Source organism: Acinonyx jubatus, chromosome D4, assembly GCF_027475565.1.
Source record: "Acinonyx jubatus isolate Ajub_Pintada_27869175 chromosome D4, VMU_Ajub_asm_v1.0, whole genome shotgun sequence".
NCBI classification, from domain to species: Eukaryota; Metazoa; Chordata; class Mammalia; order Carnivora; family Felidae; genus Acinonyx; species Acinonyx jubatus.
The window spans coordinates 64,027,877-64,043,251 of NC_069391.1; the positions used below are offsets into that span (position 1 = coordinate 64,027,877).

Sequence of the window (15,375 nt, forward strand, 5' to 3'; positions counted from 1 at the left end):
TTCTGAACGTCTCCTCCAACAGTTTCCCTGTATCTTTCACTGGCTACAATGTAGTTACATGGCCTCCTAATAGCAAGGGCGTCTGGGAAATGTAGTTTTGTTTTGTTTTTAAACTGGGCACATTGCCTTGCTAAGTAGTGTTCTCATACCAACAAGGGGAGGAAGTGGTAAAATGAGATCAATAAGGACAATGTAATAATTTTTCTGTGAAGCAAATTTATTGAATTAACAAGAATATTCCTTGATACTTGTACCCCCCTTTTCTTAAATTTAAAAATGTTTTTTTTAAAACTGAAATGATGGTAATTTTCTTTTTCCCTCCTAAAGTCTTTACTTGACCAGATAAAAAGTTGTTAACTGTTAGTCTTCTAATATTATTGACATTTTACTGGTCCAAGAAATTAAAAATCTACGGAATTCCTGGGACTGTATAGGTGACCTAGATTTCTGGGTTCCAAGATACTCAGATGGATCTGTCTTCAACATAGCCTATGTGCTTCATGCCTTCTGCTTAGAAGTTCTCACTAGTGCTTAATTTATGAAGTAGCCTCAGCCAGTGCTAATGCTTAGAGACAAAGGAGCTGCCACCTCCAGGTCCTTAGGGATTTCTTTTGTGAAACTGAATAAATGTCATTTAAAATGGAGTCGGGGGTGCCTGGGTGGCTCAGTTGGTTAGACGTCATGATCTTGCCATCCATGAGTTCAAGCCCCATGTAGGACTCTGTGCTGACAGCTCAGAGCCTGGAACCTACTTCAAATTGTGTCTCCCTCTCTCTCTGCCCCTTCCCTGCTTGCACTTTGTCTCCCTCTCAAAAATAAACATTAAAAAAAAAAAGGACTTAAAATGGAATCAGTAGGTTAGAAGGGGGAGCTCTCACCCTACCATTTGTCCTCTATTGCAGACCCCAACAGAACTAAGCCTATAGTTTCTTACCTCAACAGGAGGAAGATTTTCTCCTGTCCCAGCAACAGTCCAGCCAATGAGAGACTGTCGCAACTCAACCAATGAAAACTGACTACACTTGGAACTCTCACTTTGGACTTTTTATTCATAACAGCACCTCCTAACTCCCCCTGCCTCCTTTCTTCTATGAAAGAGTCTTTCTCTCCTTTGTTCTTCAGATTTGCCTATAGTTTTGCAGAAGCTTGCATGTTTCAAATTGCAGTTCTCTGCTGTTTCCAAATAAACTTTTTTTTTCTGGTCAAATAACTGACAGTTTTATTTTTAACGTTAACACTTTGCAGCAAGTGAGAGAAACTCTTTGAAAAATTAAAGGTGTAATTGTTGTGAGGATATGGGGGAATCTCGTGGAGAGCTATGAACAGAAAAATAGTTCGCCTTACAATTGGGCTTTAAAAAAGCTAGGAATGGAAGCTACCTGTATTTCTCATGGCATGACGTGGCCTTTCAACTTTTTTTGCTTTTCTTGGTGAACCAACTTTCTTTACTCCTTACATATTTTTTCTTCCCCCAGTAAGTTTGGTTGGCATGGGGGTTTGGCTCCTGTGGTATAGAAGAGGTGCAGTCTCTCAGTTCTGCCATTCCAAATTCCCCAGCAATAGCTTCATTGAATCAGTGTGGGTCAGGTTAGCATTCCATTGCAAGGAGTGAGGCAATTAGTACCAATGTGTCCTCCTAAGGTGCAGTCTTTCAGCAGCCCCTAGAGAGTGAGCATGTGAGGGGAGGGAGATGTACCTGCAACAGTTAAAATACATTTCCATTTTTCCATTAATTTCCACCTCTGGCTGCCCTCTGTTTCCTGATCTCAGGTGTTTTCCCCTATCAGGGTGGGAGATCAAAGACCTTCACTATTACTTGCACCATTTCTTAAAGCATTTTGTGCACATTCTTATTGTTTTCTTCTAATTCCATGTACATTTCCGAAGACAGAATGCTTTAAGAGGAAAGCAATGTGGTGATTACCATATATAAGCCTCCAGGGTCACATCATCTCCTCCCCCACTTCTGCTCCACCAAGAACTTAGAAAGTGCTCTAGTTCTCAGCCTGGGGCATGAGCAAGAACACAGCAAGTGGTAATAAGCAAAGCACCAGAGTAAATCTATCTGGATTTGAAGGTGCAACACCTGCTAGTAGAGTAGCAGGAAGTAGAGCTCTGCATCAGGGAAATTGGAATACTACCTACCGCATAAGATCACGGTAATAAGAAAATAATCACCCTAAGGAATCAGCCCAGTGCCTGGGACTTAATAAACACTCATTAAATATTCACAGTTGAAATACCAGAGGCAAGTATCAGAGCAGGGGACAATACAGTGTTGAGGCATCAAATGAAAGTTGAAAACTAGGTGCGTGTCTGGACTAACCCTGGAAATAGGAGTCTTACTACAATAGCTAGAATCCAAGACAGTTGATTCTATTTGTTGTTGAATTTTAAAGATTTGATATCAAGAACTTTATTTCTTTAAAGTTTATTTATTTTGAGAGAGAGAGAGCGCGAACACACGTGGGGGAGGGGGACAGAGGGGGAGAGGATCCCAAGCAGGCTCTATGCTGTCAGCAGGGCTCACTCACAAACCATGAGAGTATGAACTGAGCAGAAATCAAGAGTCGGGTGTTTAACCAACTGAGCCACCAGGTGCCTCTGATATAAGGAACTTTGCAGCACTCAGCTGTGATGTTTTCCCCTCCAGAATATAAAGATTCTAATGGATAGATCCCATTAGAATAAATTCTAATTATTTCTAGGAATGAAGTAATTTTCACCTACACATGATATTTTTCATTTTTGCCACATTATTTATGATTAGACTCTGTACTAATTGTTTCTAGACCCAAACAATTGGGTCTAAACCCAAAATTGTTTCTAGAGGTACGCACACTCAATTTTGTGTGCCAATTAAAACTAGGACTTCTATTTAGGTATTTGTTTCTCAGGAAACTTTTCAGGCATTTTACAAAAAGTTCATTTCATTACTGCTTAAAGTATTTGGATAGTTCTATGCATACGGATGCCAAATAAAATGAGTATTTATAAGTCTCCATAAATTTACATTTATGTATTTATACATGTTACTAATTTAGGTCGTTTTAAACTAGGCCTAAACATGACATCTTTTCATCTACTGTAAAGTTGAATTAGTCTAGCAACGCTTTATTAACCACTGAATCAAAACCACATATAACTGCAATATGGCAAGACTTCAATTATTAATACTACAAATACTAGAAAAGGACCTGAATACCACAATAGATATTTTCTCTAAAGAAATAAATGGCTTGTTTCCTTTGCCAGTAGAAGCAAGTCTTTAAACATTAACTTGCTCACATTTGTCCCTACAAACACAATGACTTTCTTCTTATCGTCAAGGTACCATGATTAGTGTCATTCAAGCATGTATCTAACACAGGCTCTGCTTTGGATTTACCCACAAAGAACTATGCACATTAGTATAGCACAGACCTCTTTAGCGGGAAGGGTATATTTTCAAGAATGAATTCCTTAATACAGTTGCAGATCCTGCCAATTTTGTCTCAAATTCCCAATTGGGCTCCTTTTGGATCTCCCTTTATGGGAGGGAAAAAAAAAGATTGTTGCTACTGATGAGGCTTTTGGGGTGATAGTGGGGTTCATGGGGTCTGGAGCTGATGGCCAAGAAGGAATTCTTGAGACGTCTTTGGTGCAAAAATGGTGATTTTACTAAAGTACAGGGACAGGACCCATGGGCAGGAAGAGCTGCCCTGGACCCTGCAAAGAGACAGGTTATATTTAGGAGTTGGGGAGGTAAAGTCAAGGGGAACTTTCCAATGAGATTTTCATATGCTAAAGAGGACTCACAGGATACTGGAGGCCTAGCTTATTGCCAAGCCAAGGTTGTTCTTCCCTCTAGCAAAGCATTAAGAGAGTAGGGAGTTCCTGGAGAAACACTTCGCTCTGCCTGCCTCAAGTATTTGTCAGAGCTGCAGGTTATAAATAAATTTAATTTTATCTACCATTTCCTTCTGCTTTTGTTTCCCACATCACTACCACTAACCTACAGGCTAACTTTGTCACTTACAATTTGTGTAAACTTGATAAATTACCTAATCCCTGTATTCAATTTATTCTTAGGTAAAATGGGTATTCCTTCATCATAGAAGGCTAGAAGTGCTTGAGTATTTTCATTACATGCATACACTGCTTTGCAGTAAGTTATTTTGAAAGCAACTATTAAATTGTAGTTTTAAGATTAGAAAGCACTGATTTAAAAAAAATATATAAAGCTTAAGGTTAGATCCCTGATTATTTTTTACAATTTAAACACCTATGAGAAACCTCCATACACTGCTAAGTTAAAGAATAAAAAGAAAAAAATTCACCAAGACGAGGTAACATTAAGAGGAATGGAAGTTTACCGAAAATGTTTTTATTTAAGTGGTTTCGTTGAACTGATCTGAAACCGAAACACACTGTATGGAATTGATTGGGAGGGGATGGGTAAGATTATTAACGCCCCCCAGAGATTCCTTAGTTCTGTATGACCACAGCTAGCAAACCATATTCTAGTCCGTGTTTAGAGGTTTTATCCCTGGACAAAGACTCAGTTTTTCTTTTAAAAAAACGATTCCCATTTTACGTCTTCCGCATTTTGGGCTGAGTCTTGCAATACCTGGGCAGCAACCTGATTAATAACACCAAGATTTTCCTCCCCGGGTCCTTCCTGCCGTCTGGTTCTCGGCCGTGAACCCAGCAGCGACCCCGCAAAAACTAAGACATCCGCTGCTTCCCCCACAGGTCCTGCAGAGCGCCCGGCTAACTTCCGGCCGAGCCGGGGCTGCCCCCGCCCCGCCCCCACAAGCGCGAGATTCGTTGCAATTTTCCCGCGATGCCGCGGGGGCGCGCGGCACCGCTCGCCAGGCCCCAGAGTGCACTGCGGTGAAGGGCGCGTGCGCGCGGCTCCACTGCCGAGCGACCGCGGGAAAATTCCAAAAAAGTCAAACAAAACAAAAAACCAGTACGGGGCAAAGCCAAACTTGCAAGCCACAGAACCCGGGCGGAGGCGTCCTTTCTGCCACTGCCCAAACTGCTGAAGCAGCTCTGGCTGGCGCAGACCACCCGGTAAGCGAGAGGCCGCAGAACGAGAGCAAAGACGGCTGATTCCCTCGGGGGTCTGGCCGACACGTCAGCCGAAGGGTGGAGGTAGGGTAGGGGGAGGGTAGGGAGGGAAGACTCGCGAGAACGTTCGCCGCGCTTTGCGCATCTAGTTAGGTAAGCTGCGCCCCGGCCGTGTACAGGGGCTGAGGGGAGGAGGTGGGTAGGGGCTTGATGTGGCGCGAGCCCGCGGAGGGGCGGAGCGGCGGGCGAGGGGCGTGGCCAAAGAGTGGGCAGGCCTGGGGGTGGGCCCGGCGTAGGGGTCACGCGGAAGAGAGCCCCCCGGAACGGTGAGAGCTGGGAATTGGCGCTTTGGTTCTTTTGGTTCATTGAGTGCTGGCAGCTATGTCTACTTAAAAGGAGAGGAGCAAAGGCGAATTTCTTCGCCCTGGATCCGTGGGAGCTGTGAAAAGCTCTCGTCTTCTACCCCATCACCCTCTATAGCTGGCCGCTTGCTCTCCGTCGCCCTGCCTCTAGGGCGTTGGGAGGGGGCGAGCCTGTTACCCCTCTTGCCTTCCAGGTCTTTTGTCGCTGAAGGGCAGAAAGGTTCTCATGGGTGATTGTCTCCTTGCAACTTTCTTTCTTTGACCGCCAGGCCAAATCACGTCCAAAGCCCTGATATTTTGGGGGGTTGTTGTTTGTTGGCTTGCTTTTTTGCATTAACGTGGGCGCTTTTACAACCGTGAACCCTCTGTGGTCATCGTGTATGGGCTAAAGGTTTGGATGGCAAAAGATTAGGAGTTTTTGAAACATGACAAATTTGGGACCAGAATTTTGAAAGAGGCCGAGGAATTTTCCAGCAGAGACCTCCATGTGCCAGTGATTTTGTCCTAATCTGAAACTCTCGTGCTCCAGCTTTCACTTGTAACTTCTGTCCCATTTAGTGCATCTTAACTGTGATATGATTGACTTACCATTTATCACATGAGCAGGGCACTTTTGGGCCACCCAACTTCAGCTATTTATGGATGTCACTCACCCTCAGTGATGTGCAGCTCAGAACCTTTTCTCACTATCCTCTTCAGGAGGGGAGGAAAGGTTGTTACAAATGGTAGAATTCATACCATGTGTTGGGATCATTTATTACATAAACATATAGAAAACATGTTCATTGTGACTTTATCCATTAAACTTAAATTGATGTTTCAAAATAATGGGCTGTGCCAGATTCACATGGAAATAAGCATTCATATGCGTATACAAGAAAGACCACTTCAAAACAATTTGCTTTTCCTAGTTTTATCAGAGGCCTTTTCCTGTAAAAGTTAGGTCCTGCTTCTTTAGAATTGGACTAATTATACTTTAGTATATATTACACTTTAATTCATTTTTTCATTATTCAGTCCTATTCTTGTTTTCTTGAAAAACATTTACCAGAAGTCCAGAAAAGAAAGGCAAACTCTATATTGGAATTTTTTGTTCTCTAATAAAAAGCATTAACTTGATTGATTGGCTGGGTGTGGAAGATGTGTTGCTGCATGTATGTGAAACTGTGCATGTACATTTTAAAATAAATGGTATTTTAAACCAGTTCCATATTTCAGCAAGTAGTTCCAGTAACAATTATACAAATTTTGTATTTATGAAAACCAGCTACAAGGAGGCCAGCCTGGCCAGTAGAAAGTTGGATTGATTACCTAGGCCACAGAGAGCGCCAGAGAAATCTCACATGGCGTGGCAGTTCCAAGTTGGTAGTGGTGGAGCTTCAAATCAGGCTGGAAATCAGTACCAAATGGATTTGTAAAATTTTAGTCTGGGGTATGAATATTCTCTGTTCTTGTTTATGGATCCTGACTGACTGACTTTTTCTTTTTCAATTTTATTTATTTTGAGAGAAAGAGAGTGCAAATAAGGAAGGGACTGAGAGAGAGGGAGATAGAATGCCAAGCACTGGCAGCATGGAGCTGGATGTGGGCTTGAACTCACAAACCCTGATATCATGTGAGCCGAAACTTAGAGTGGGACACTTAACCAACTGAACCACCCAGGCGCCCCTGAATGACTGATTTTAATATGAAAGAACACCTATGGGAGAAGTACATTGAGTTTGCAGTGTTTTAATAAAAATGTAGTAGAAATTGAGAAGAAAAAAACTTAAAAATTCATCAGAAAAGTTAGATAACTCTACAAGTCTTGAGCATTTTATTTTCTAAATATCAATTATTATTATTTTTTTGTGCTCTGGAAGAGACCTTGCAAGTTTTCTGGTCCATTCTCTTAGACTCTTCATAAGTCCTGCTGAGCGTGTAGAAATTTCTCTGTTAAGATCAGTGATACAGGAACATCTATAATCTTGGTACCTTTCTCTAGTTATAGGAAGGCAGAGTTTTAAAGGACATTACCTTTTTTGAAACTGTATACTATGTATACTCTGTTTTCTAAAGAATTCAGTGGTTTTTGGTAAATTTAGTAGATTTTTAGAATTGTGCAGTAATTAGTACAGTTCATTTTTAGAACATTTGCATCACCCTAACAGCTTTGCATGTGCAAATTCATAGTCAATCCTAACTCTGGCTTTCAGCCTCAGGCAACCATTGATTTGCTTTCTTGTCTCTATAGATTAGCCTTTTGGGGGCATTTCATATAAATAGATTCATAAAAGTGCTGTCTTTTGGTTTCTTTCACTTAGCATGATGTTTTTGAGATTCATTCATTTTGTAGCATGTATCGATAGTTTGCTCCTGTTTATTGCTGAATAATATCCCATTGTATGTCTCTACCACATTTTGTTTATCTGTTCATCAGTTGATGGACACTTGAGTTGCTTCTACTTTTTGGTTATGAATAATGCGCTGTCAGTATTCATATGTAAGTCTTTGGACGTATGCTTTTATTATTTTTGGGGGGTGTTTATGAGTGGAATTGCTGAGTTGTATAATAAGTTCATGTTTAACTTTTTAAGAAAGTGTCAGACTTTTCCAATGTGGCTATACCATATTATATTCCCACCAGCAGTGTATGGGGGTTTTAATTTTTCCACGACTTCATTTGTTAATTGTGTCTCTTTAAATAGCCATCCCAGTGGGTGTGAAAGTAGTATCATTGTGGTTTTAATTTGCACTTCCCTATTGGCAAACGATGTTGACTATATTTTCATGTACTTATTAGCAATTTCTAGGTCACTTTTGAAATGTCGAAACATTTTGTCCATTTTTTAATTGGGTATGTCAGCCTTTTAAAAGTAAAAGGTTTAAGAAGTAAAAGGTGATTCAGGCAGCAAAATCAGGTTTACTCAGGAACAGCAGAGGAATTGCAATTCTGGACAAGCAAACTATGGTGAACCTTAGGTGAGTCCTGAGAACAAAGCAGGAGAGTGTCCTTTTATAAAGGAAAGGAGTTTGAGAGGGTCTGTTTTGAACAAAAGTTCATTGGAAGAAAATGAGAATTTGAAGTGGTGGTGGCTTCTAATTGGTTGTAGGTGAGGGCAGCTTGCTGTTGCTGGGCAGAAAGGAAACCTTCCTTCTTCCTGCTGGGAGTATGCAAGTTGGGATGAATGATATGTGTATTAGTCATCTCTTCATGGTTTCCAAACTCCAGTTTTCAGTTAGGGTTCCTTATCATATTTTCACACTTTTCTTCCAATCAACTCTTCACCAATCAAGAGTTGGGTCATCTGTTCCTCGTTAGAATTGTTTTTGTCTTTCAGTGTCAGGAAGGACACTTCCTGAATGTCATGTCCCACATCAGAGGGAAGTGCACAGATTGGAAATCATGGAAGCCACGTTTGAGTAACAAACAGTGGGAGGGGGAACTCTCAGGTATTTTACATCCGAAATCTGTAACCATTCAAGGTTATAAGCTAAAAGGAGCAAAGGACCCTACCTAGATCTTCAGGTGGAATTTATTGTAGTCAGTGTGCTTGTTCCCTAATTTTATGTGATTGGGTTTCTACTTTGGAGGGTTTGTCCATGTGCAACAGGTGGTGTTTGCTATTGTATAAATGCTTCGTTTGGCAAGTAGGTAATCAAAGGCTATATGCATATCTTGAAGATATTGTGGGTTCAGTTCCAGAACACTGCAATAAAGTGAATATTACAGTAAAATAAATATTGCAATAAGGTGAGTCAGATGGATGTTTTGGTTTCCCAGTGCATATAAATATGTTTATATTGTACTGTAGTCTATTACGTGTACGATAGCATTATGTCTAAAAAAATATATATCTTAATTAAAAAGTACTTTATTGCTAAAAAACAGCTAACCATCTGAACTTTCAGCAAGTTGTAATAACTGATCACAGATCATTGTAACAAATATAATAATGAAAGAGCATGAAGTAGCATATTACTAGAATGTGACACAGAGACGCAAAATGAGCAAATGCTGTTGAAAAAAATGGCACTGATTGACTTGTTTGACAAAGGGTTGCCACAGACCTTCAGTTTGTAATAAAAGAATATAATATTTGTGAAGCACATTAATAGTGAAGCACAATTAAATGAGGTATACTTGTACTTTAGCCAGTGAGTTAAGTGTTGTTGGGCTGCTATTGCCTTAGGGCTGGGGTTGGCAAGTTTTCCCAATTCCAGAGGGAGATTTCTAATCATTTGTTCGTTGTGGTGAAAGTCCACAAAACGGGTAACAGCCGTTCTGATGGAGGCAAATCCAGAGTCACATATGCCTCCTGGGAATTATCTTTTAATGTGGTGATGAAGTTTTAATGGGGAAAACCTGAAAGACTTTAGATTTATTGTGGATGTCGCTGGGGACAGTTAGAACCACCCCCCCCCCCCCCCCAGTATGCATTGTCTTACAATCCCCCAGTGGTCTAAACATTCACAGGCCCAGTGATTCACCACAGAGAAAGATAAAACCAGGTAGTGCATACGTAATGTATGTACACACATACATACATGATAATCCTGCTAGGGTTTGATCACTAATAATGATGTTAATTGGGATTATTTAATTGGCCCTTTTGAACCAAGGGTCAGAGGTGTTTAGGGAATAATTAGGGAGAAACCATCTTGTTCTGTGGACTTGGTTCTTGAAGGCTGTACAAAGGGGGGTTATTTTGCTGCAGCAGGTAGACCTAAGGTAGTAGTAAGAATGAGGAACTGTGTAGATGGAATGGGTATGATTAGTTGCATTGAGAGTTAGGACAGGTCAAAAGCAAGGTACAGGAAAACCTGGTTGTAGAAGTTTGACTCAGAAATCTCCCAAGGGGTGGTGGCATTGGAGATGAGGGAGAAGTTTGCTACAGGGAAGACTAAAGGTTCACAGCTGTCAGGGACAGATCAGGGTTTCTGAGGACAGATCTAACAGAAATGTTTCTTCCTTTGGCCAAGGATTGGGAAATTTGTGGTGTGTCTCACATGATCGGATGGGGCCCCTAAAATGTGGGGCCACCCGATGGGGTGGAAGCTGGCTGTGTAGGCAATGGAAAGATTCACCTGAGGCATAACAAAGGAGACATTTATTGAATACATTGCAAGGGAGCATCGGGCAGGCAGGATAGCAAAGGAGAGATTGTCTGCTATGAGGTAGTGGATGCAGGCTGTTTTTAAAGGGGGGTGGTGAGGAGGTATGAGCAGATGGAATTTTCCCAAATTTATTACCTGTGCCTTATTGTAAGTATCCCATTGGTCAGTAAGGGCTTATGGGTATTATGGATATTATGTTGGCCTAAAGGGCCTGTCTGTATTTAGCCAGGTGGTTGCTGTGGGCCCTTGTGCCTTGATTAAGTTTCCATTGTTCAAGTCTGTTGTCTAAAAGTGACCTCTACAAAATGCAAACAAGGTCATTGTCTCTCCAGCATAGAGAAGAAGAAAATAAATTGAGAAAAAAGCAGAAAGGGGAGAATATACAGGTCTAACCTCATCATCTTGGGAAAACTGTTTCAGCTGTTGTTTGATTCAGTTCCTGGAAATCTTTAATTTTAGGTCACTGTTGGTGTGCAGGTTTAGTCAGCATTTGGGCCTTCCTTTAGATGAGACACATGGGTCCAGGAGTCAACTCTGGAGTTTTGATGGCACAAGAATTGGTCAGGAATATGCCTTTCCAGTGTGGTCGAAGAGAGTCTTTTTGAAGACGTCCTTTCCAATGGATGAAATCTTCAGGTTACAGGGTGTGGTGCTTGGAGTCTTCATTTCCTGGGAATGTGCCATGAAAACATTGCCCTATAAGCGCATGATTACTTTCAAGGGATGTAATGAGACCTTTGCAATACTGAAATATACCTTTTTTTTTTTTTAAGTTTATTTATTTATTTTGAGAGAAAGAGAGAGAGAGCATGAGCAGGACAGGGGCAGAGAGAAAGGGAGAGAAAGAGAATACCAAGCAGGCTCTGCACTGTCTGCACGGAGCCCGATGCTGGGCTCCAGCCCACGAACTGCAAGATCATGACCTGAGCCAAAACCAAGAGTCAGATGCTGAACTGACTGAGCCACCCAGGCGCCCCTGAAATATACCTTCTTTTATTAGCTGTAGGTCAAAAAAGAATGAAGTTGGATGCATGGGGTACTCAATAATTATATCAAAGGTGCAAACTTGTGGGTTCCAAAGGGGGTGGATCTGAGATTAGGATGGACCAAGGCAGTTCTTTTGGCCAGGGTGTTTGGAGGTTTTCAACAAATTTTGCCAATTGAGTTTTGATAGTGCTGTTGATTTGTTCAGCTAGTCTTGAAGACCGAGGATGAGTGAAGGATGATAAGTGACAGTGAAAATGCTACAGAACTGGTCATACAGCAAAGACTCACCATAATAATCCGCCAATAAAATGAATTTCTTGGTCACTATGGAGCTAAGAAGGGTTTCTCCAGTAGGTATGATTTTTTTTTTCCCCAAGCAGGATTTTAGCTACTGAAGAGGCAAGTAGCTTGTCTACAAGGAAAGGCTTTGACCCAGTGGGAAGAAGTGAATCACTGCCAGGACATATTTGTATCCATGAGATGGGGGTAGCTGAATAAAGCCAATTTTCCAAATCTCGAATGGTCCATTAGGCAATTTAAAGTACCCAGTAGCGGTGAGGATAGGTTTCCTTGGATTGTATTTTGGGCAGGTGGGATGATCAGAGTAGACATTTTTTGTGGTTTTCTTACTATTTTGCCCACTAGTATTCAGAAACCTTATCGTTTTATCCATAGACCAGTTGTTTAATGCATGTACAGTGGTCAATAATGGGAACTTTAAAAATAAACTAAAAAAATTGAGGGCACCTGGGTAGCTCATTTGGTTAAATATCTGACTGTTGATTTTGGCTCAGGTCATGGTCACAGGGTTGTGGGATTGGAGCCTCACATTTGTGTTGTCATCGCAGAGCCTGCTTGGGATTCTCTTGCTGTCTCTGCCCCTCTCCTGCTTGTGTGTGCCCATGCACATGCACTCTCTCAAAATAAATAAACATTAAAAAAGTCAAACTCAAAATGGATTAAAGACCTAAATGTGAGACCTGAAACCATAAAATTCCTAGAAGAAAACAGGCAGTAATTTCTTTGACATTGGCCATAGAAACATTTTTCTAGGTATGTCTCCTGAGGCAAGGGAAACAAAAAAGTAAACTATTGGGACTACGCCAAAATAAACAGCTTTTGTACAGCGAAGGAAAGCATCAACAAAACAAAAGGTACCCTACTGAATGGGAGAACATATTTGCAAATGGCATATCCAGTAAGGGGTTAATATCCAAAATATATACAGAACTTACACAACTCGACACCAAAAATAATCCAATAAAAAATGAGCAGAGGACTTGAATAGACATTCCTCCAAAGAAGACCTACAGATGGACAACAGATACATGAAAAGATGCTCAACCATCAAGGAAATGCAAGTCAAAACCACCATGTGATAGCACCTCAAACCTGTCAGAATGGCTGAAATCAAAAAGACGAGAAATAACGAGTGTTGATGAGGATGTGGAGAAAAAGGAACCCTTATGCACTGTTGATGGGAATGTAAATTGGTGTAACCATTGTGGAAAACAGTATGGAGTTTCCTCAAAGTATTAAAAATAGAATTATCACTTGATCCAGTAATCCCACCACTGTTATTTACCTAAAGAAAATGAGAATACTAATTTGAAAAGATATATGCACCCTATGTTTATTGCAGCATTATTTACAATAGTCAAGATATGGAAGCAGCCCTGTGTCCACTGATAGATGAATGGATGAAGACGATGTATTTGTGTGCATACATACACACAGAGAATGGAATATTACTCAGCCATAAAAAAGAAGAGATCTTGCCATTTGCAACAACATGGACGTACCTAGAGGGTACCTAGAGGGTATAATGCTAAGTGAAATAAGTCAGGCAGAGAAAAGACATACCATATAATTTTACTCTTATGTGGAGTTTAAGAAGCAAAAACAAATGAACAAAGAAAAAAAGACAAACAGACTCCTAAGTACAGAGAACAAACTGGTGGTTTCCAGAGGGAGGTGGATGGAGGGTGGGTGAAATAAAGAGCGAGATTAAGAGTATGTTTTAAACTTGTGGTGCTTGGGTGACTCTGTTGAGTGTCATACTTCAGCTCAGGTTATGATCTTGCAATTCATGAGTTTGAGCCCCGCATTGGGCTCACTGCTGTCAGTGATCCTTGGTCCCTCCCTCTCTCTCTCTCCACCTTCCCCACTTGTGCTCTGTCTCAAAAATAAACATTTAAAAAGGAGTAAACTTCTCTTGATGAATACTTAATAATGTCTAGAAGTGTTGAAGTATTATATTGTACCTGAAACTAATAAAACACTGTATGTTAATTGTACTTTAAAAAGGGGAATAAAAAATGAGAGTTAAAGAATTTCTGGTGGAACTGGGTTTTTATTTGGTCCTGAACATGTTTCTCTTTTTATCATATCAACAACCATTTGTTTGTCAATATTGTTTTTCCTTTTCTGGTGGAGATTGTTGTGTGTCTCTAGTTAGTTTCTCCAGACTACTATCTGGAGGTGAGTTCCTGTGGACTGTAACAGAGGTTTGACTTTTGGACCTTTTGAAGGCAGCATTTTTTTTGTGGAAATGTCAGTGAAGCAATTTCCTTTACCTTCCAATGAATGAAGCTTAGAATGCTCCTGGACTTTAATAATAGCCAAAGCAGCAGGTAAGAATATGGCATCCAATAATTACTGAAAGTAAGGGCTGTTTTTAATGTTATTTCTGCTGGAAGTAAAAAAAAGCCAGGTTGTTTATGTAACATTCCAAAATCATGAGCCACTCCAAAGGCATGGCAGTGCAAATGTTGCAATTTTGCCCTTGGCTAGGATATAGGCCGGTAAGAGTGCATATAATTTGGTCTGTTGGGCTGAAGTAACCAAAAGCAAAGGTGCTGCTTCAATTATTTCAGAGGTCAATATTGCATATCCAGCACAATATTTACTATTTTCATCTTTCCAATATGAACCATCAGTGAACTATGAAAAATCAACATCTGAAGTTTTATGTAAATAAATAATCACATGGATCAGAAGGTGATCTGTCAGTATTTAGCAGTTGTGGGGGCTTTCATAAGTAGAGGAGGGGAGAAGAGTAGCAAGTTAAGGTTATTACAACAAGCAAGAGTGACATAAGGGGCATTTAACAGGGCAATGTCCTAGGAAGTGAAATGGCTTAATGAAAGATACTGAGTATGATGAGAGTTAAGAAGGGCTTTGGCAGCATGTGGCACAGAGATGGTTAAAGGGGATCCCATGATCATTCTTTCAGTGGCTTTACAGGAAGGACAGTAGCAGGTATAGCTATAAGGGGAGGGGGAGATATCTCTGGGCTATGGGATTTAGTTGTTGTCTCTAATATCCTGCGGGTCGGTGGTGATCTCCATGCTCTTGGGTGAGTACCTCAAGGGCATTCCCTTTTCCATATACAAAAAAGAAAGGGCGTTGATAATTGGGGTGTCTAAGGGTGGGGGGGTTGTTATTAAACCAGATCTTTTAAGATTTGAAAAGCCATGTCATTTCAATCTTCATTGATTAATACATTTTTAACAAGGTCTATTAAGGTTAGGCCATAAGGGGAAAGTTTGGGATCCAGCTGCAACAATATCCTGCCACTGTGAGAAAACCTCAGGGGACATTGGTTTTGTTTGGGCTTTGAGAAGTTTAGGATGCCATGAAGCCTGTCTGGATCTAGATGCAGTCTTTGTTGTAAGATTAGATACCCTAAGTATCAAACTTGAGTTTGAACAAATTGTAATTTTTTTTTGTTTTTATTCATTTTGGAGAGAGAAAGCGAGCACACGTAAGTGGGGAAGGGGCAGAGAGCAAGGGGGACAGAGGATCCAAAGTGGGATCTGTATGGACAGCAGAGAGCCCAATGTGGGGCTCAGACCCACAAACCATGAGATCA

At 40.8% G+C, this 15,375-nt stretch overlaps 1 protein-coding gene across 5 annotated transcripts in view; it reads left to right on the forward strand.

The window, feature by feature from the left end:
* The first annotated feature begins 4,835 nt into the window (after positions 1-4,835).
* FANCC (FA complementation group C) overlaps positions 4,836-15,375 on the forward strand; it is a 265,807-nt gene continuing 255,267 nt past the window's right edge. For 2 of the 5 annotated variants that reach the window (XM_027048217.2, XM_027048220.2), the window contains exon 1: positions 4,841-5,058. The gene's annotated coding sequence lies outside the window, so the exon portion shown is untranslated. Of the gene's footprint in view, positions 5,059-5,296; positions 14,135-15,375 lie in introns of those variants that run through there. The other 3 variants (XM_027048221.2, XM_027048218.2, XM_053205173.1) reach the window with 3 other exon arrangements.